Genomic DNA, 22047 nt, shown 5'->3' with positions numbered 1-22047 from the left:
TAAAGTCTACCTGGTTTGCACGATATTTTATGAAAATACTCCTCTCGATGTTTACATAGCAGAACTTAATTAAATCAAATGGAATTAAAGAAATAGAAGGAAAATGGTTGGATGAAGAAGACGAGAGCACAGGCAATAGGAAAGGTGCTCTACCACTCACAGCCACTAGGGGGAGGCGTGCGCCAGAACAACCTGCGAGGATCCAGTTTCCACGTTCATTAATCACTCAAAGATATGATAGCTAAGCCTATCACGGGGAGTTAATGGACTCCCCACTTAGCTGATGGCTTCTAATTAGATGTCCTTCAGTACTGAGAACAACAGGAAAGTGGTTTTCTTCTACCCCAGGACTTCTCTCAGGTTTTTTAATTTAGCTTTATAATGCTTAGCCCTCTTTATGAATTTAATTATCTTGTTGCTAAGTGCGTGTCTGCGAATAAGTGGTTGACAAAAAAAGCCACCGCTATGGTACCCAGTCAGTGTACAGTATATTCAAACCTTGGGAACTTGCATTCTTTGTGTTTCAGAAGCTTCTTGAAGAGTTGAGATTTTTAAAAATTACTGTGAATTGTTGTTACTATTTTGATTCATTATTTTAACCCATTAGTTAAATACCTTTGATGCTGAAGTTCAGAATTTGATCACTATATCAGAGCTAAGATTAACTAATTAAAACCATTAGATGTAACTGAAGGAAACAGAATTTAATACTATTATAGAAATTAGGTGTCACTAATGGTAAAGAGAAATCTGTATGCAGGTCAAGAAGCAAAAGTTAAAACTGGACATGGAACAACGGACTGGTCCCAGACTGGGAAAGGAGTACGTCAAGGCTGTATATATTGCCACCCTGCTTATTTAACTTATATGCAGAGCACACCATGCAAAATGCCAGGCTGGATGAAACACAAGCTGGAATCAAGATTGCAGGGAGAAATATCAATAACCTCAGATATGCAGAAAGTGAAGAGGAACTGGAGAGCCTCTTGATGAAAGTGAAAGAGGAGAGTGAAAAAGCTGGCTTAAAACTCGACATCATGGCATCTGTTCCCATCACTTCATGGCAAACAGATGGGTAAACAGTGGAAACAGTGAGAGACTTTCGTGAGCTCCAAAATCACTGCAGATGGTGACTGCAACCCTGAAATTAATAGAAACATGCTCCTTGGAAGAAACACTATGACCAACCCAGACAGCATACTAAAAAGCAGAGACATTACTTTATTGACAAAGGCCCATATAGTCAAAACTATGGTTTTTCCAGTAGTCATATATGGATGTGAGAATTGGACATAAAGAAAGTTGAGTGCTGAAGAATTGATGCTTTTGAACTGTGGTGCTGGAGAAGACTCTTGAGAGTCCCTTGGATTGCAAGGAGATCAAACCAGTCTATCCTAAAGGAAATCAGCCCTGAATATTCATTGGAAGGACTGGTGCTGAAGCTGAAACTCCAATACTTTGGCCACCTGATGCAAAGAACTGACTCATTGGAAAAGACCCAGATGCTGGGAAAAGATTGAAGACAGGAGGAGAAGGGGATGACAGAGGATGGGATGGTTGGATGGCATCACTCACTGGATGGACATGAGTTTGAGCAAGCTGTGGGAGATGGTGATGGACAGGGAGGCCTGGTGTGCAGCAGTCCATGGGGTCACAAAGAGTAGGACACGACTGAGCGACTGAACTGAACTGAGTGTTAAAGAACCCACCTACCAATGCAGGAGACATAAGAGATCCTGGTTCAATTCCTGGGTCAGGAAGATCCCCTGCAGGAGGAAAGGGCCACCCACTCCAGTATTCTTACTTGGAGAATCCCATGGACAGAGGAGCCCAGCAGGTTACAGTCTGTGGGGTCACAAAGGGTCAGACGTGACTGAGTGTGTGTGTGTGTGCACACACACTGATAGGATTATAAGTCCAAAATGGATGTGAATTTACTCTCTAAACGTGGGTGAGAGAGAAAATTAGGCTGATTAAATTGGTGAATCTAAAAACTACACAAGAAGAATAACGCATACACAACATACAAAGGTCAGGATATATTCACTGAAAGAAATCCTAGCCCCTTAAAATGTCCTTCGTATATATGTGTGTCTGTATACATACACCAACCTCTTCTTTTCGCTTTTGCCTTTTCTTATACTTCTGACTCTAAAATAGTGGTTCTCAACTGGCGGTTTTGCCCTCCTCGGGGACATCTGCAAACATTCTGGTTGATGGGAAGAGGGCTCCCTGCTCCTGGGGTCCCGTGGGTGGAGGCCAGGGACGCTGCGAGACATCCTTCAGTGCCCAGAGCACCCCACAGCAAAGTGTTGTCAGGCTCAGAGCATCAGTCAAACCCGTGTTGAGAAATGTCATCGCAGAACAACACCCTGACCTCAGTGTGATATGACTTCGAGTGACCGACCTTGCGGCCCACGCTTTGTAAGGCTTTCGGTCCAGGTTAAATTCCTTTCGCCTCTTAACACAAGACCTCTTTCTCACCTGCCGAAGCCACTGTCAGCTCTTAGTAGCTTTGTGTTCAGAACCCAATGAAACTTTGCCCAATGAAACTCTAAAGCCAAAAGGAAGCAAAATAATTTTGCTTTTGACAGAAAAATGTATGTGGAACAAGTTATTTTTAAAATAGAAAGGTATCACACATTCATTTTATTATAAGAAATTTTGAGGAAAACGTTAAATCTTTAAGAAAGGCCACTTCAAGTTGCTCTGAGAGCCTTAGGCGGAACATGTACTTCCTCTGTGACCTTGGTAAGTCAGCCATGTATCTGAGACTTAACAGCCCACAGCATATGAAGTGCTAGAGGGTTCTGATTTCGGTTTTCAACTTAAAACTTACAGAATGTGACAGACCTGTTTACCCAGATTTACCAATGGTTACCATCTTGTATTAACTGTATCATTGATCTATCACCTATCAGGGTATATCTATATATTGATCAGTTCATTGATCTGTTCGGAACCATTTGAGAGTGAATGGCAGACACTGGGTCCCTTTACCCTCAAACATTTCACTGTGGACTTCCCGAGAATAAGAACTTTGCCCCACACAGTAGAGAGATTCTGATCAGGAAACTGACTGTTGTTACCATACGACTGTCTTGCTGTCTTGCTGGCTTGCTGGTGGGGTGAAGGGTGGGCCGTCCTAATTCCTAACATTTGCCGATTTCCGTGGTGTATGGCTCACCGAGGCTGATTTTAAGTTACCAACAGCAACAACCAGTTTTCAGCATTCCTCAAGGTTTCACGGTGAGCCGTGAGCCAGCCAGGCCCCTCCTCTACTGTTGACGGTCAAACTTTCCAGCTGCTCCGAACATATCCCCAGCAGCAGACATTGTTCCCAGCTCAGGATTCAGTCCGCAGTCATCACTGCTCAAGTCCCCTCGCTCTCCCATTATCCAGAGTGGCTCCAGCCTTTCTGGTCTGTCATGACATTGCTGTGTTTGAAGGTTAGGTCTTCTGTAGAACGCCCTTTAATTAGGATTCATGACGTCTTAGGTCTAGATTATGCATTTTGGCAAGAACACCACGTAATTCGTCATGTTAAAAGGTGTGGTGTCAGATTGTCCCATCACTGGTGATGCAGTTTGGTCACTTGGTGCGGTGGTCTGAGTGTTCGTGTCTTCTCCCCAGATTCATACATTGCAATCCTGACCTCCACTGTGGGCCTTTGGGAGGTAACGGGAGCCGTGCCTTACGGGAGCCCTGAGGGAGCTCTCCAGCTCTCTTCCCGCCCTGCGCGGATGGCTGGGAGACACACGCAGTCCACCAGGTGTGCGAGAGGATCTCACCAGGCGCTGACCCTGCTGCCCTCATCCCGAGAAAGGCAGTGTCGTTGATGAGCAGCCAATCAACAGGACTTTGTCGCAGCTGCCTGAGCCGACCAGGGCTCTTGGTTTAGTGGTGTTCATGAGCTTCTCCATTGTCAAACTACTGTGCTTGCCCTTGTAACTAATAAGCATTTTATGAGGCTATGCAGTGCAAATGTCTTCATTCAACTTTTTAAAATGTATTTATTTTTAGTTGGAGGATAACTGCTTTTCGAGAATGCGTTGGTTTCTGCCACACATCAGCGTGGATCGTCCATGGGTGTACGCACACCCGCTCCCTCTGGAGCCCCCGGCCCCCGCTAGGTTCTCGAGGAGGTTCTCGCAGAGCACCGGGACTGCACTCCGTGTGTCACAGAGCTAGTCCCCCCGGCTGTCTGTTTCACATGTGGTAACGTGTGCTCTTCTTTCCGTTCGTCCCACCCTGTCCTTCCCCCCACCCCCACATCCACAAGTCTGGTCTCTGTGTCTGCATCTCCACTGCGGCCCTGCAGATACGTTCATCACATTCATTCTAGATTCCAGATAGATGCGCTAATATACAATCCTTGTTTTTCTCTTTCTGACTTACTTCACTCTGTATAAGAGGCTCTAGGTGCGTCCACCTCATTAGAACTGGCTCAAATGCGTTTCCTTTTTATGGCTGAGCAACATTTCATTGTATGTAGGTACCACGGCTTCTTTATCCATCACTTCATTACACTTTTCCTAATCCTAGCATCTGGGCGCCATCCTCCAGGATGGCCCCACGGACCCCACCTCCGGCCCTAATGTCATCCTCCCACACTGAGCAGGAAGAATGTGGGTGTGCAGCCGAGGTGCTGGGGACCCGGGACGTTTGACCTTGGGGCTGGGCTCTAGAGGAGGGCGCTGTCTCCTGCCTTCCTCTCTGGGGTCTCTGGCTCCACAGAAGCCAGAAAGTCGTGCCCCCAAAATAGGTGAGAATGATAATCTGATATTTTTAAAGAAATGAACGTGAACATTAGTCAGGGGAAACCACACCACCTCACGTGTAGGGTGCCAGAGGAGGAGCTCTCATGCACACACCGCTCAAGGGCGACCCAGGCTGCAACGGGAAGAGACATTCCTGCCATCTCAGGCATCGGAGAGGAAGGAGGAAGATTTCTCCCCTTGCCTGGCAACAGCTCAGCCAATGAGAGACTCGCACGACTCAGCCAATGAGCAGCCACTCTCCTCCAGCTAACTTCCTCCTGGGGACTTTTTGTCTACTGCAGTCCCCACTTCCCTTTCCCTCGAAAATGGATCTCTCTCCTTTGTTTTCCTGGGCTTGCATGTGGTTCACCATAGCTGCCTGTCTCAAATAGCAAGTCTTTGCTGCTCTTGAATAAACTGGTTTTGTTGGTAAAATAATTGGCTGTTTTACTGTCTTAGATTAACAGCAGACATAAAGAATGGCATAAGATATAGAAAGCAACATGTGTCAGATTTAGAAAACCCAGAAAGGAAGTGACAAACTCAGTGAAGAATTAAACATTTGTATGTGTTAAAAAAAAAAAAAAAAAAAAAAACCCGAGAGCAAATGAACAGAACTAATAATGCATTAAGAGAAAGAAGTGAGAAAAAATAGATACTAAAAGATATGTAAGGTGGCCAGGATAGTGGGTACCCGAAGTCATCCACAAACTAAACCCGCAGGGACTGTGTACACACAGGCCCTTGTGTAGCAGAGGTGATGAAACTAGAAACCTCGCAACATCCTGAATCAGCTGGGTGAGTTTAATCTGATCACTAGGCTCCCCAGGTGCTTCAGTGATAAACAATTTGCCTGCACCGCAGGAGATGTGGGTCTGATCCCTGGGTCGGGAAGATCCCCTGGGGGAGGAAATGGCAACCCACTCCAGGATTCTTGCCTGGGGAATTCCGTGGACAGAGGAGCCTGGTGGGCTACAGTCCATGGAGTCACAAAAGACTTGGTCACAACTTCACTACTGAGTAGCTGAGCACAGTCTAATCACACAGATCCTTAAAAGTGGAGAATTTTTCCTGGCTGTAGTGAGAAAGATGCGAGTATGGCAGAAGTGAGAAGTAAACAGAAGTCAGGAGAACAGGTGCACAGAAGGGTGAAGAAGATACCTATTTATCCTGGAACAGAATGATAAGATGATTCCAGAAAGCCTAATGTAATAACCATCCAATATGCTGATAGGCTTGGCCATTTGGAAACAGCAGTTGGTTTTGTTTTAAACATAATACTTTTGGTGAGCCTAAGAAGAAATGATAGAAGACTACTGAATTCTTAACTCTAGGAAAAGCAGACGTTGGACAAGAAAGAAAGAAGAAATAGAATCATGGTATGCAACTTGCCTCGCAGGGAAAAGTACTTATGTTTTTGTATAAAGGTAAATTAGCATTGTTTTTATTTTTACTGCATGGCAGGAAAGAGGAAAATTTGGGAAGATGATTAAATAAGCCATTAAATCTCTATCTTTCGTTATTGGGTGACCACGGAGAACGTCTTAGAGTGACCCAGAGAGAGATGTAAGTATAAACACAGTCAGAATGAGGAAGATAACTATCTGCGGAAACAGCAAGAGAAGTTGAAAGAGGCAACTTCTGGAAACTATTCATGAGTCACTTAGGAAAAAATTAAAAATAACTTTAAAAAATGATAAGTAAAAGAAATCTTAAAGATGAGTATTTTTATTAGACAAAATATGCTGTAAGTTAGTTTTCATTTTACTTTAAAAGTGTTTTGTATTAAATGAAGCAATTGCAATGCATGAAATAAGTGTTATACTTTTCAATTTGCTAACTTCTTATGTTTAGTATGTGTTCTGCAGTAAATTTCATGTGGCAGACACTGACCTCCAAATGTTATTTTTTTTTAGAGTATTAGTCTGGCACATAATCATTCGTTTCATGCAGCTTGAAAGATTTTAATTTGGGGGGTTGATTTAACATTTTTGTATAGGCTACCCAGGCGGCTCAGTGGTAAAGAATCCACCTGCTAATCAGGAGATGCAGGTTCGATCCCTGGGTCAGAAGATCCCCTGGAGGAGGAAATGGCAACCCACACCAGTATTCTTACGTGGGAAACCCCATGGACAGAGGAATCTGGTGGGCTACAGTCCATAGGTCACAAAGAGTCGGACCTGACTTAACGACTAAACAAGGCAAGAAGAGATTATACTTCTACTTTGGGTGAGAAGTCTATGCCTGATTTTCAGCACTGTGCCCAGTATTCTAGGAGAGCTGACATGTGAATTTAATTACGTTGACCAAAAAAAAAAAACACAAAAGATAAAATTTCGTATTTCTAGATTTTAATTTTTAATTGTATTTGTTTATTAAAGTAGCATGTGGTAATTATAAAACATTCAAAAATAAATAAAATAATTTTTTCAGAGTTTTCACTAGGCTTTTTCTCAATACATATATATTATGTATACAAATATATGTTTACACCTATATTTAAAACATCATTATTTAAGGCAAAACATTCTTAATGAGAGAACCTCTGGAATATCATTTATATTTGGTCAACCCCACTATAAAGGGACATAAGGTTGCAAAGGAAAAACTTACTTTGCCTGAACCTGGGTTTGATATTTATGGCTTCTGATACATGCTACATACACCTAGATGCAGATAGATTTCATGGGGTCCTACGTTTTCCCAAACCTAAAGCTAATTGCCAACTGTTGGGTTTTCTTGAGCTAGTTTGCTATTGCCAAAATTGAATTTCAAATTTCTCTCTTAGATCCAAACCTCTATATGTTTACTCAACAATAACAACCCCCACCCAAGTTTATGGGAATAACTGGATGACATGGCTTTCAAGGCCTTAAAAGAAAGTTTGATGAACCTACCCACCCTTCAGTTGAGTTCAGTTCATTTCAGTTCAGTTCAGTCGCTCAGTCGTGTCCGACGCTTTGCGACTCCATGGACTGCAGCATGCCAGGCTTTCCTGTCCATCATCAACTCCTGGAGCTTGTTCAAACTCATGTCCATTGAGTCGGTGATGCCATCCAGCCATCTCATCCTCTGTTGCCCCCTTCTCCTCCTGCCTTCAATCTTTCCCAGCATCGGGGTCTTTTCCAATGAGTCTGTTCTTTACATCAGGTGACCAAAGTATTGAAGCTTCAACTCAGTCCTTCCAATGAGTATTCAGGATTGATTTCCTTTAGGATTGACTGATTTGATCTCCTTGCAAGAGTCTCTCAAGAGTCTTCTCCAACACCACAGTTCAAAAGCATCAATTCTTCGGTGCTCAGCTTTCTTTATGGTCCAACTCTCACATCCATACACGACTACTGGAAAAACCATAGCTTTGAGTATACAGACCTTTGTCAGCAAAGTAATGCCTCTGCTTTTTAAAATGTTGTCTAGGTTGGTTATAGCTTTTCTTTCAAGGAGCAAGTGTCTTTTAATTTCATGGCTGCAGTCAGCATCTACTGTGATTTTGGACCCCCAAAAAATAAAGTCTGTCACTATTTCCATTGTTTCCCATCTATTTGCCATCAAGTGATGGGACCAGATGTCATGATCTTAGTTTTTCTAATTTTGCGTTGTAAGCCAGCTTTTTCACTCTCCTCTTTCAGTTTCATCAAGAAGCTCTTTAGTTCCTCTTTGTTTTCTGTCATAAGGGTAAGGTCATCTGTATATCTGAGGTTACTGATATTTCTCCCAGCAATCTTGATTCCAGTTTGTGCCTCATCCAGCCCAGCATTTCACATGATGTACTCTGCATATAAGTTAAATAAGCAGGGTGACAGTATACAGCCTTGATGTACTCCTTTCCCAATTTTGAACCAGTCAGTCCATTGTTCTATGCCGGGTTCTAACTGTTGCTTCTTGACCTGCATACAGATTTCTCAGGAAGCAAGTCAGGTGGTCTGGTCGTCCCATTTCTTTCAGAATTTTCCACAGTTTGTTGTCATCCACACAGTCAATTATCACATTCCTTATTGCACATGAAAAGGAAGGGAATGCCCTTGGGTACTTACTGAGAACACAGGGACCATCAGTTGACCCAGAATATTATTACAGCCTCAAACTAGAGCCTCTGGAACGGAAATACCTCCTTGCCTTACAGCTGTCGTTGCCTTTACCTTTTGGTAAAGGCCGCTGAAAACCCCCAGTGGATTCCCTTTAACCATGGTTGTACCCCATGTAGCAGAAGCCCTCTTAAATTCTCACCATACTCAACATTTTTCAGCCCTCACCTCTTAAGGAGTCATATTGTTAACTACCCCACATATGATTCTTTGTCAAGGTAACCTTAACCGAGCTACTTCTCTCCCTTCCTACACTGACAAAGTATGTCATGAGCATTCAATGCTAATAGACTACCTCCTGAGTCCTTGAGATAGTCCACAGGAAATTTCACCGGAGTGCCAGTTAATGTCCCCTAGCTCTGGATGGTTCTTACTTAAAAGATGATAAAGGCAGATTCTGCGCTCTGTGTGCCGTGACAGCTGCTGTTGATGTTGTTTGCGGCAAGAGCAAGTACCTGTGGCTGCTTCAGCCTCACAGGCTGAATTGTGCTTTAGCCAAGGACAAAACTGCCACGTCTACACTGATAGTGGTGGCACTTTTGACGCAGGTCATGATTCTGGAGCGCTGTGAAAGCAATGTGGCTTCCTTACTCAAGTGGCAGTGAAGTTAAAGATGGCCCCTGTGTTCAGGAGTTATTAAGTATGATACTTTAACCTACCACTTTAGGTATTATTAAGATTCCAGGGCATTCTACACCTGACCCTCAGGAAGCTAGAGGACATCTCCTTGTTAATATTTCTGCAAGGAATGCTTCCCTTAAAAGGACACAGAAGCCAAACCTCGGTCATGACCTAAAGGGCTACTTCTCCAAATGACAACTTAGGAAAACTGGCTGGAGAAGACCCATACGTGGCCTTAGAAAAGGAAAAATAAGATTGGAAACTAAATAGTTGTTCATCTGCTAAAGAAAGCTCTGGCTTGGACCAAATCAACCAGTCCTACCGGAGACTCTAAAATCCTCACTCCTCGCCGCTGGGCGTGCATCGAACCACTGGCCATTCTCACTCCTCGCCGCTGGGCGTGCATCACGCCACTGGCCTGCTGGCAAAGTGGAGACTCTAAAATCCTCACTCCTCGCCGCTGGGCGTGCATCAAACCATTGGCCATTCTCACTCCTCGCCGCTGGGCATGCATCAAACCACTGGCCTGCTGGCAAAGTGGAGACTCTAAAATCCTCACTCCTCGCCACTGGGCGTGCATCAAACCACTGGCCTGCTGGCGAAGTGGAGACTCTAAAATCCTCACTCCTCGCCGCTGGGCCTGCATCACACCACTGGCCATTCTCACTCCTCGCCACTGGGCAAGCATCACACCACTGGCCTGCTGGCAAAGTGGCGTCTGTTCTAATCTAGGTGGGCAAACATTACAAAGGTCTTGAAAACTGCCTCCCCGCCCTGTCCCACTTGTCCAAAGTACAATCCAAGGGAAGCCATTCACACTGCCCCTGGACATTTAAAACTGCCTGATGATCGTTCAAGGGCTGGCGAGTGGGTCTCGTACGACCTCTCTTGTCTCTTGGACGTAAGTGTGTTTTGGTCATGGTCTGTGTTTTCACACTGGACTGGAGTCTTCCCTTGAGACAGGCTGCTGCCTCTTCTGTTGCTAAAACCCTTTCAGAAAAGATTGTCCCTACCAGGGCACCTCCTCTCGGACCAGCGGCCTCCTCTCGGACCAGGGGCCTCCTCTCGGACTATACGGTGGTGGAGGAGCCCCTTTTCCTGGACAGGGGCTTGGACGAGTCTGTGTTGTTCAGCTGGCTCTGCAGCCACCCTCAATCCTCTGGTTTAACAGACTGTGCTAATGACATCACTAAGACTAAATTAGCAAAATACGCTGTGGCCAAAGTTTGCCACCGGCCCTTCCAAATCTCAGATCCCTTCTTTCTGGAATTCATAGCCTCTCAACCTCTGAGATAGTCACAGGAACCCAGCACACCTGATGCTTCTTTTGACCCACAGATGATAAAAGGAGAGATACTTCAATATCGCAAAGGCCTAATTGCTTCTAATACCATGTTTTGGTAAAGCAGTCTTCACAGTATGCTCTCAAAAGACAAAGATTTTAAGCATCCCATGTTGCAACCTGGAGCTTCTGTCTATTGGAAAAGATACCTCCAGAAGAACTCTTTTCCCCCCTCACTGGAGAGGTCCCTGTCAAGTATTGTTAATCAACACTTGTGCCACCAAACTTCAAAGAGCAGACACTTGGGTTCGTGTGGCTCACCTAAACAGAAGCACTGAACACTGGCCAGAACTGCACATCATCAGGGGCCCTGAAAGCAGAGATTTCCCAGAATGGAAGCAGACGTCTGGTGAGGCAGGCTTCCCAGGATATGTGGACCATGCCTGTTGGAAGTTCATCTCCAAACCTCCGATGAGGACATGATGCTACAGATGATCTCCAGGGCCTATGACCTTGATGACAGACAGACTTTGATAAAAAGCATCTGAGAGTTCTCGCTCCCTCTAGCCGTCTTTGTCACTCAGTTGTGACCTCTATACATTTCCAGTCTCTGCAACTTTCTCTCCGACCTGGGACCCGACACCCTGAAAGGTGCTTTCTGATAAAAAATTTACTCAGCGGCTAAAAATCCCCTGAGACTAGAGCACCTGGCTCTTGACCCGTGACGCTTTCAGAAAAAGATCTTGATCAAATGGGGGAAATGTAAAAGACTAGTACTCAGAAACCTCAGTTTGTTGGTTGGGAGACGAGAAGGAGGAGCTCTTACTTCCTGCGAGGACTGATGGCTGAGCCCAAGAGGGAGAGAAAGATTCCTTCTCTTCCTGGCGAGGACTCAGCCAAGAAAAAGCCACAGGCTCCCTGTGTACTGCGCAGCCTCCCACCCCCGCCTGCAGCACCAGCTTCTTTCTCTCTGGAAGCTGTGCAGGGACCTGCATGTGGCCGCAACTCACATCATGGCTGCAGATCCCAAGCTACAAATCTCTGCTGGTCTTGAATAAACCCATCTTTGCTGGAGAGACTTCTGGCAGTCTATTTGTTTCAGGTCAACAGCCCCTTTCCACCTAATTTCTCTTCATTCTCAGTGTGAATTCCGCTCTCAGCCATGCTGAGCTGTCACTCAAGTGCCCTGATTACAGCATGATTTTTCAGTCCTCTCTGTCCCCTCCACTCAGAACACCCTTGAGTTACCCACCTAGAAACTTCTCCTTCGAAGATTCAGCTCAAAGGCTGTCTACTCTGAGAAGCCATCTATGTCTCATAGGGAACTCAGCCATCTCTTGTTTCTGTGTCCCCATAGCGCTTAATCCACACTTTTATTATAAGCTTTACTGCATCCTACAATTATTTATTGTTCATAAATAATTTACAAATGTTTGTCTCTTAGTAGGCCATGAACACTTTCAGGAAAGAGAGCATTGTCTTTTTGTATTTATTTCCCCAAAATGGATACCTGGCAGAGTAGGGAATAAATTTGTTGAGTAAATAGGTAAGTGAAATGACTGCAGTGTCATAATGTTTAGAATGGGTATTTTTCAGTCAGCACACACAGTGGTGCATGTGCATATATGTGTGAGTGTGTGCATATATGTATGAGCATGTGCATACATGTGTGAGTGTGTGCATACATGTGTGAGCGTGTGCATATATGTGTGAGCGTGTGCATATATGTGTGAGTGTGTGCATGTGTATATCTCATAGGCAAGGTTTGGTGAGAAAAAACGGATAACAAATGGAAAAATCTGTGAATTTTTTTCATTCTTGGTCATTTTTATAGCTTTCCTTTCTACTTCTGTTCCAGTTTGCTTAGACATTTGAGTGACTTTTAGGACAGTTACCTTGACCAACAGAGAGGAAAATTGAGTTCTCTGCACCTTATGGTTTGTATCAATTTTATGTAATTTAATTAATTCAGAGCTGTATTTCCCAGCTCATCATTAGGGTTTTAAAAGCTTATATAAGGCTGCTTTTTGAAAGAGAATTACTTAGGTTTAGAAGCAAATATGGACAGAAGCATTTTAGCTGCTGTCAAAAGATATTACTTTGTGTGTGTGTGTGTGTGTGTGTGAACGTGTGCATAAACCTCTCATGAAGACTGACATTACTTCCAAATGAAATCACATGACTGTAGCTTCTTGAAATTTAACCAAAAAGAATGTGTTAAAAACGCAGAAGGAAAGATGCATTCTACTTAGTGATTAACTCTGCAGTTAATTTCACTGGGTAAAATTAAAATATTCTGAGGCAAGATTGTAGTAATTCATACATCAGTTGTGGGAGAACATTCTTGTGGAAACGATTGAGCCTTTTCACCCTCAATTTAATATTTAAAAATCTGGTCACTTACATTTTTAACATTTAATTCTTGCATAGCTCACTGCTCCATACAATAAATGTTCAATACATGAAACTGATTCAGTGTATATTGCTTCACATGCTATTCTTGTTTTAAATATGAGAAAGTTGCTGGACATAGTTGGAAATTCATAAAATATTTTCAACACTGCTGTATTTCTGTTAGTTTTAACTTTTTTTCTAGTCCAAAGTCAAGCCATCTCCCTTTTGCAGAGAAATAAGAAGGGACTCTAACATACAGCTCGAATTCAGATGTGATTAAACCTCAAAGCTTTGGCAGGAGGATGCTTTTTACAGGGTGGCTTTAGAAAGAGATCAAAGATGCAAAGCATCCATGTATTACAACACAGGAGAACCCTAGGGAACTTCATATCGTCCAGATCAGCCTGCGGAATTGTGAGAAATAGGAAGGATTCTCAGTAAAACTCTCCATAAAACTCTCAGCTTTTTTACTGAGTAGAAAAACTCAGTAAAACTCTCAGTAAAATGCCTCAAAATAAAAGAGGCATTACTGTCCAGGCAAGTTGTTTTTCTTCCTGATTGAAGGCCAAAAGGCCCTGGCTATCTTCATCAGCTGATTCTAAAGAAGGTGCTGGGTAATCAGTTACAGAAGAGAACGTCCTTCCATTGGGAATGGATGTCGTAACACATGAGGGTTAGAAATAGCAGGGTGTCAAGGGATAGTAATGTTTATGGCTCGGAGGTCCTGGATAAGCCTCCGCCCTTAGCCTTTAGGTTTTCTCGTGGTAAAATGGGAGTTTCAGGAGCTCGGGCAAGGGATAATGAGACCTTGAGCCTAGCAATCTTCTGCAGGCTGCATGTCTTGAAGGGCCTCTTTCCTTCTAAGGTGTTGGTTGATTCTTGGGAGAGATTCTGAGGGGTCTGTTGGAACCTCAGTGTGAGGAGTGCAGCTAATTTTGCTGGAGGACCCTGGAGAGGCTGGTTGGAGAGCTGAAGGCACCTCTCACGCTTACATTTGTGACCATCGCTTTTCCAATGTCTTGGCTCTTGCAGTAACAGCAGAAACTAGGAGGGTTTGGGTTTTGTTTAGGAGCCTTCATTTGCTGGAGTTGAAGGTCTATTAATAGAATTCTGGTGGTCTTCCTTGGAGGTGACTCACCCATAATACGGGAGGGCTGACTTGTCAGATGGACTAAATCTGGAGTGGACAAGGCCTCCTGTTCTACCTTGGTCCTTTGTACCAGAAAGGTCTTGGCTCAGCCTATTAATAAACAGAATTAAAACTACCCAGGTGGAGTCAACATCTGAAGAAAGGCCAGAGTTTTCTTTAGAAACATTCTGAAGTCAATTGTAATAATCATGAACAGTCCATCAGATTTTTGTGTGCAAGCTTAAACTTGGTCCCAGTCTACAGGCTTTGAAAAAGTCTTAAGAATTGCTTGGCGAAGTTGCCTAGAGATTGCTTGAACTGGATCATACAGTAAGTCAGGGGGCTGGTCTCCCAATTCTAGACACCTTTCAGGATTTTCCCAATTAGCAGTTTTCATCAAATGCTGGGCCTGACCTTCACTGACAAGCATCTGAACTAGCCGATATAAGTCAGGGATACCTTGTTGATCAGTTTGCATGACTATATTAAATACTTCTGCAAATCTGTGAGGCTCTTCAGTTACTTTGGGAAAATATTTTGCTACTACTCATAATTCGGCTTTATCCCAGGGAATATGAAAAATTAAGAGTTTGGCCCCTGGATGCTCAGAAGGCTTAATTGTATTATATTTTTAGCTTTTTATTTTATACTGGAGTTGACCCTGTTAACAGTGTTGTGATATTTTCAGGTAGAGAGCAGAGGGACTCAACCATGCATATACATGTATCCATTCTCCTCCAAACTCCCCTGTCGTTCTTTCTCTTACCTTCTGGCTGAATTATTCAGCCTCTTTTCTGCACTAAATTTCCTCACTGAGCTATCCTTATTTCAGCCTCTTTTCTCCACTGAATTTCCTCACTGAGCTATCCTTATTTCAGCCTCTTTTCTTCACTGAATTTTACTGAGCTATCCTCATTCTATTACTCTTTATATCCTTAATTAACATTTAATTAAGCAATTGTTTCCTGATCTTCGCCTACGCCGTCTCTCCTTCGAATACCCTGGTTCAGCCGGGGCTGGTCCCCGGCAGGTGGCGCCCGAAACAGGGACTTTCGAAGGTAAGCTCCCCAAAGCAATCAGAGCCATCAGCCCTATTGCTCCCCGTTCTCGGAACAACTGGGTGACCAGCCCTCTTGTTCCCCCACGGAGCAGTTTGGGTGACCAGCCCTACTGCTCCTCCCTTGGAACAGTTTGGGCCATCAGCCTACTGTTCCTCCCCCGGAACAATCTGGGTCACCAGCCCTATTGTTCTTCCAGTGTTCGGGACGGCTAGGACCCCACTCAAGGGTGCCGCGGACCCCCCTGTAGGATAGACAGGGCGAGAGGAGTGGGAAGTGTTGAAAGTGTTAAAAGAGTTAGACTTAGAGAGAGAAAACGGTTTCTGAAGTTAAAAGGCCAAAGAAGAGCCTGATCTTTTAAAAGCTAAAAGCTTTATCTTCTATTATACTTAATTTTCTGACATGGGTAACACTGAAACTAAGAATGGCAACTCTTTATACAAGTAATCTTGAAACTGTTAAAGAGGCTACTGTTAATTTAGATACTTGGGTGAAGGTAAAAAACAACTAAAAGCTTATCCTATAAATATGATTTAAAATGTTCTGGACCCTCGTCATGAGGCTGTGGGATAGTCTATGGGAGAGGCTATAGCGGTGGATGGTAGTGGGTCTCCACCTTCTGCGCAGATCATATTTTCTGCCGTTGACGAAGAAAAGGAGGGAGACTGTGCTCTACCTCCGGAGGAAGGAGAGGGCTTACAGGACGCTGCGGCCGGGCGCCCTGGAGAGCTCCCTCCCCCTCTACACAAACCTTTAAAAATTATCCAACAATTTCTGAATTAAGGCGACTACTCCACCTCCGCTTGCACCTCCCAGGGCCTAAAAATTCCCCAGTTTACATCCAAAGTCTCCCAGAGCATTGCCTAAAGCTGAAAAAGATAAAAAAGATTTCTCTTAAACAAAGGAGCTTTTAAAAAATACACAATATACAGAGCCTGCTCCTTGCAGAAAACCCCCTCAGGGGGGCCTCACCCAAGCAAAAAAAGAAAAACAAAAACAAAAAAAGTGAAAAAGAAAAAAGGAAAGAAAATAAAGAAAGATCTAAAGATAGAGAAAGAGCTAAAGAGTGAAAAGGAGAGGAACGGAGAAGGAAGGAAATCAGGGAACGCAGCAAGATAGAGAAAGGAAGTTAAAAAAGGAGATAACAGAGAAAAAGATAGGGAGAAAGAAAAAAAAAGATTAGGGAAGAGAAGAGGGTAAAGGGAAAGAAACGAAGGATAGAGAAGGGTAGCGAAAAAGGAAGGGGGAGAGAAAAGTGAGAAAAGCAGGAAGAGAGGAAGAGAGAGAGAGACTGTAAGAGACGCTGTGACCAGGTGTCCTGGCGAGCTCCCCCTCCCCCCCACCCCCACTGCACAAACCTTAAAAAAAAAAAAAAAAACTTATCCACCACTTTCTGATTTAAGGCCATTGCTGCCGCCTCCATTTGCGCCTTCCAGGGCCCAAGAGTTCCCCACTTTGCCCCCAAAGCCTCTCAAAGTGTTGCCTAAGCCTGAGGAAGATAAAAAGTTTTTTGAACAGTGGAGATTTTAAAACAGACTGCGTGCACAATATGCAGAGCACGCTCTTTGGAGAAAACCCCCTCAGGGGGGGTCTCACCCAGGCTAAGAAAAAAGCGGACCGGTAAGGGGATTTAGCAACAATTTTAACCCCGGACTTGCGGTTGCTCCGATTCCAATGGGAGTGGCTGGCCCCCTGCCTGAGGGCATTGTAGGACTTGTGCTAGGGTATAGCTCGCTTTCTTTTCAAGGAATTTGGGTGGTGTATGGTGTAGTAGATTCAGATTATATTGGAGAAATTAAAAGTTTTGATCTCGCTGCCTACCAAAACTGTGCAAATTAATAAAGGTCAAAGAATAACACAGTTTTTGCTTTTACCTTACTATCAGACAAGAAAAACCTTGACTTCTCAAGCTAAGAGCCACAGAGCATTTAGATTTAGTTATCTAGCTTTTTGGGTGCAGGAAATTACAGCTCCAAGGCCTTTAAAAGATCTTTTAATTCAAGAAAATAAAATGTCAGGGCTATTAGACACAGGAACAGACGTCTCTTAACATTACTGGGAAAGACTGACCCAACTCCTGGCCAACACATACTACTGAAAATGAGTTGAGATTAGAAAAAGTGGTATGCGGGGTGGGAATGCTGTAGAGAAAAGGGTGAGGGAGAGTTTTGAGTTCCCCGTTGCTGGAAGTATTCAAGCAAAGATTAGATGGTTGCTTGTCATCTAAAAGGCTATAAACCAGATTTAGATTACAAAACGATAACTGGAGAAGCTTATAAACATGTTGTGCAACACCTCTTTACTTGCTTCTCATATTTAGGTCTGCCAAAAGTTTTAAAAACTGATAATGCCCCTTTGAAGCTGCCGAGAGATTGTTTACTAACTTTAAATGATTTCCAAAAATTATTAGGGGACATTAATTGGATACGCCCTCATTTAAAACTGACCACTGCAGATTTAAAGCCTTTGTTTAATTGCTTAAAAAGCGACCCTAATTCCAGTTCTAAGTTGACTAATGAGACAGAGTTGGCTCTTGTTAAAGTAGATGAGACTTTAAATGATCAGTTAATTAGGATTAATATTACCAAAAGATGAAATTAAATTATTCTTGCCATAAAACACACCTACAGGGTGATTGTGACAAAAAGGCCCATTGGTTCCATCTACCAGTGATCCCAAGAAAAATAGTTTTATCTTATCCCAGCTTGGTGGCACAATTAATTATAAAAGGAGGAAAAAAAAAAAGTGTGGAACTTTTTAGAAAAGAAGTAGCAAATATAATAATTTCACTCAATAAGGATCAACTGCAAGTCTTTTACAAAGTAGTGATGATTGGCAAGTTGCCCTGATAGATTTCAGGGGTCAAATTTTGTTTTATTTGCCCTCAAGCCCCCACAGTAGTTAAAAGTTCAAAAATGTTAGATTGGCAGTTTGAGGATACCTGTGGAACTTTCCAACCCTATGTAGTTCCTATGCTCCCCTTTACCCTATGGGGGAGGGACGTGCTGTCTCAAATAGGAGATACTCAGAGAAGGGTTTTCTCAATTTCTTAATTATCAACAGATGGTACAATTAACAATACTTTATATATTGTTATAAATACGTAATATAAATATATTTGCCTAACTACAGTTTGCCTAATTAGGTATGGGTATAAATAAAACATAATAAAGGTATACCTAATTCTCTTTATAGATCTATACTTACTTAATTTGTATATAAATCAATATATGTATTATATATATACTGTATAATTAAATGTATATTGCAGTAATATAATATGTGTGGCTGATATTAATTGGTATGGATTGATGTGCTGTGATGATATATGTTCTGTATGCTGTATAATTATATATGTGTGACATGTATTATTACAGTACATTGGTTTGTGTTGGTTGGTATTGGCTGTGTGTGTGTTGTATTGCTGTAATATGTATGAATTGATATATTAATTATAAGATTAATTCAAGTATATTGATTTATATATATTGTATGTCAATAAGTTTATACTTGTTGCCATATATAAATACATTTTGCATTTAGGTATATCTGTATACCAAAATGAGATAAGGAGGTTATACATTTATTTAAATTTATAGAGACCTAAACTAAACATTAGACCTAAATTAACATATCTCTAAATTTATGTTGTTAAAATGTAAATTTTAAAAAAATTTTAAAAATTAAATTGACAACTGCTTGATAATTCCTTTGCAATAAAACCCCCATAGGTGTAATTGGGGTGGCCAGACAAAAAATTGGTTTTATAGCAAAACAGCCCCCTAGAGTGGGTCCATCTTCCCGCTCAAACTAAAAAGGTAGTTTCTTCTTATCCCGGATTGATAGCTACTTTGATATTAAAGGAAAAAAGCGGAACATTAAATTATTTGGTAAAGAGCCATCAGAAATTGTAATTCCATATAATAAGGAACAACTTGTTGCTCTTCTAATGTTTGATAAAAATTGGCAGATTGCTATAGGAAACCATTTTGGTCAAAATTTTGCATCATTTACCCTCACATGTTTTGCTGAATTTTATATCCAGACATCCAGTTATTTTTCCTGTCAGATGTAAACAATCTCCTATTCCAAATGCTCAGATAGCCTTTACTGATGGGTCAGCAAATGGTAAAGCCTCCATAGTTACTAAAAATCACCAAAAGGTTTTAGAAACACGGGAAACTTCAGCTCAAAGAGCTGAAATAACAGCAGTCATAGAGGCTTTTGCTATGTTTGCAGATGAGGAATTTAACCTTTATTCTGATTCTCAGTATATTGTCAGGTTGTTTCCACACATTGAAACTGCGGTTTTGCCTGAAAATAAAACTACCATATTTCATTTGTTAACTAAATTACAGCAACAAATTTGGAAAAGAAATAAAATATTTTTCATTGGACACATTCGGGCTCATTCCAGATTGCCCGGCCCTTAAAATGCCTTTAATGATTTGGCTGACTTGTTAACCTGAAATACAGTGGCTACTGTGATTGAGGAGGCCAGAGCCTCTCACTTACTTTATCGTCAATATGCTACTGCCTTAAGATATCAATTCCAAATTCCCAGAGAGGCTGCTCAAGAGATTGTGTGTTCTTGCTTATATTGCCCCACTGTTTATAATAGTCTGCCTATGGGAGTTAATACTCGCGGTCTCAAACCTAACGTACTCTGGCAAATGGATGTAACTCATGTCTCTTCATTTGGAAAACTGTCCTTTGTTCTTTAACTGTAGACACCTTTTCTCATGTTATTATTGCAACTGCTCATACAGGGGAAGCAATTAAAGATGTAATACAACATCTCTTTACTTGTTTTTCATATTTGGGCCTACCAAAAGCTTTGAAAACTGACAATGCTCCTGCTTATACTTCTAAGTCTTTTCAGGAATTTTGTATAAAGTTTCAAATTAAACATAATACTGTCATCCCTTATAATCCCCAGGGACAGACCATTGTTGAAAGAGCGCATCAAACATTAAAAATCCAAATTCAAAAACTAAAGAAGGGGAGTTTAAGTATAGTTCTCCCCATCAAATCTTGCAACATGCTCTTTTCGTAATAAATATTCTAAATACTGATCTGGCTGGAACTACTGCAACGCTTCGTCATTGATGCCTGGAGCAATTAAATGCAAAACCATTAGTCAAATGGAAGGACCTCCTCTCAGGACAATGGAAGGGTCCTGACCCATTATTAACTAGCGGTCGAGGATGTGCTTGTATTTTTCCACAGGATGCAGATTCTCCAATTTAGATCCAAGACAGGTTGATTCGCCATGTTGCAGACCCCCAGACATCCAGTTCCCCCACTGCTTCGATCACAAAAGAGAAGCCCGCCAGAAGGGGAGGCAATATAAACATTGAGATCCTGGCACGACCGATGGGGCTGCTGCAGCGCGAACTCCAACCAGAAAATAATTCTACTTATTCTGTTTTGGCTTGTCTACCCTCTCCTTATGTTTTTCTCTTTACCAATGGTTCTGGAAAACTTAATGTACATATGACTTTCACTGGTGGACCCAATGTAGTGACTTGTGAACAATGCATGCTCTCATTTTGTTTAAACCCTCAATATAATGTTTGCTCTTTGGTAGTGTTACAATGTCCACCTTATCTTATGATGTAACCACTTATTGATATAACTATAGTCTTGCTATGTTACAACAACTACAAGATTTAATGTGATCACGACGATTTGTGGGCTTTACTTATTTTAGGAATATCAGCTTTAATAGCAGCAATTACTTCTGTTACTGCGGCAGCAATATCATTGACTCAACAAGTGCATACTGCCCAATATGTTGATACCATGTCTAAAAATGTTTCTTTAACTCTAGCAACACAGGAAGTTATAGATAGAAAATTGGAGATGAGAGTAGACGCCTTAGAAGAGGCAATAATGCATATTGGGACTGAGTTACAGGCTTTAAAAGTGAAAATGGCTCTGTCTTGCCACGCTGATTAACGGTGGATATGCGTGACACCTTTAAAGGTAAACGAGACAGATTATGAATGGGAAAAAATCAAAAATCATATCTCAGGTGTTTGGAACAGCTCTGACATTGGCCTGGACTTAGGGAAATTTCATAATCAAATACAAGCCCTGGAACACTCTCGACTGGATTTTACCACCGCTGGAGCAGCTAATGACTTATTTCACACCTTCTCTAACTTTACTTCTGGAAAAAACATTCTGTCTAATATCTTTAGTTCTAGTTGTGCTTCTCATAATCATTCTTCCTTGTATTGTCAGGATTCTTCGGCAGAACATTCAAAAGCTCGCGACTGAGCTGCATCTGGCTGTTTTAAGAAATAAAAAAGGGGGAGATGCCGGGAGCCGGCATATTGCATATTGAGTGCATATTGCATATTGAGTGCAGCACTTTTCAGGATCTGGAATAGCTCAACTGGAAATTCTATCACTGCCGGTAGCCAGCGTGAGGAACTCCGCCCATGACAAAGGTCATGAGGAAGGAGGCTCGGCATACGCAAAGGCGGGATCGAGCTTCAGGAGTCCCCCTGGAAATTCTCGAGCATATACCCCCAAAACCAGAGTCTGCCTACTTTCTGCTTTGTGCTTTCACCTACACCTCTGACTTTACGGGGGGCTGTCCCCCACTACCTCTCTGAAAAAAGTTAGCTTACAGCTCCAGTTAATAATTCCTGGGTGTGACAGTGTTTAACCTACAAACTCCTTTGGAAATCCTCTAGCCTGCCTGAAT

Source organism: Bos indicus x Bos taurus, chromosome 9 (genome assembly GCF_003369695.1).
Source record: "Bos indicus x Bos taurus breed Angus x Brahman F1 hybrid chromosome 9, Bos_hybrid_MaternalHap_v2.0, whole genome shotgun sequence".
Taxonomy (NCBI): domain Eukaryota; kingdom Metazoa; phylum Chordata; class Mammalia; order Artiodactyla; family Bovidae; genus Bos; species Bos indicus x Bos taurus.
The sequence above is the reverse complement of the archived record's forward strand: the minus strand, read 5'-3'. Positions refer to the sequence as shown.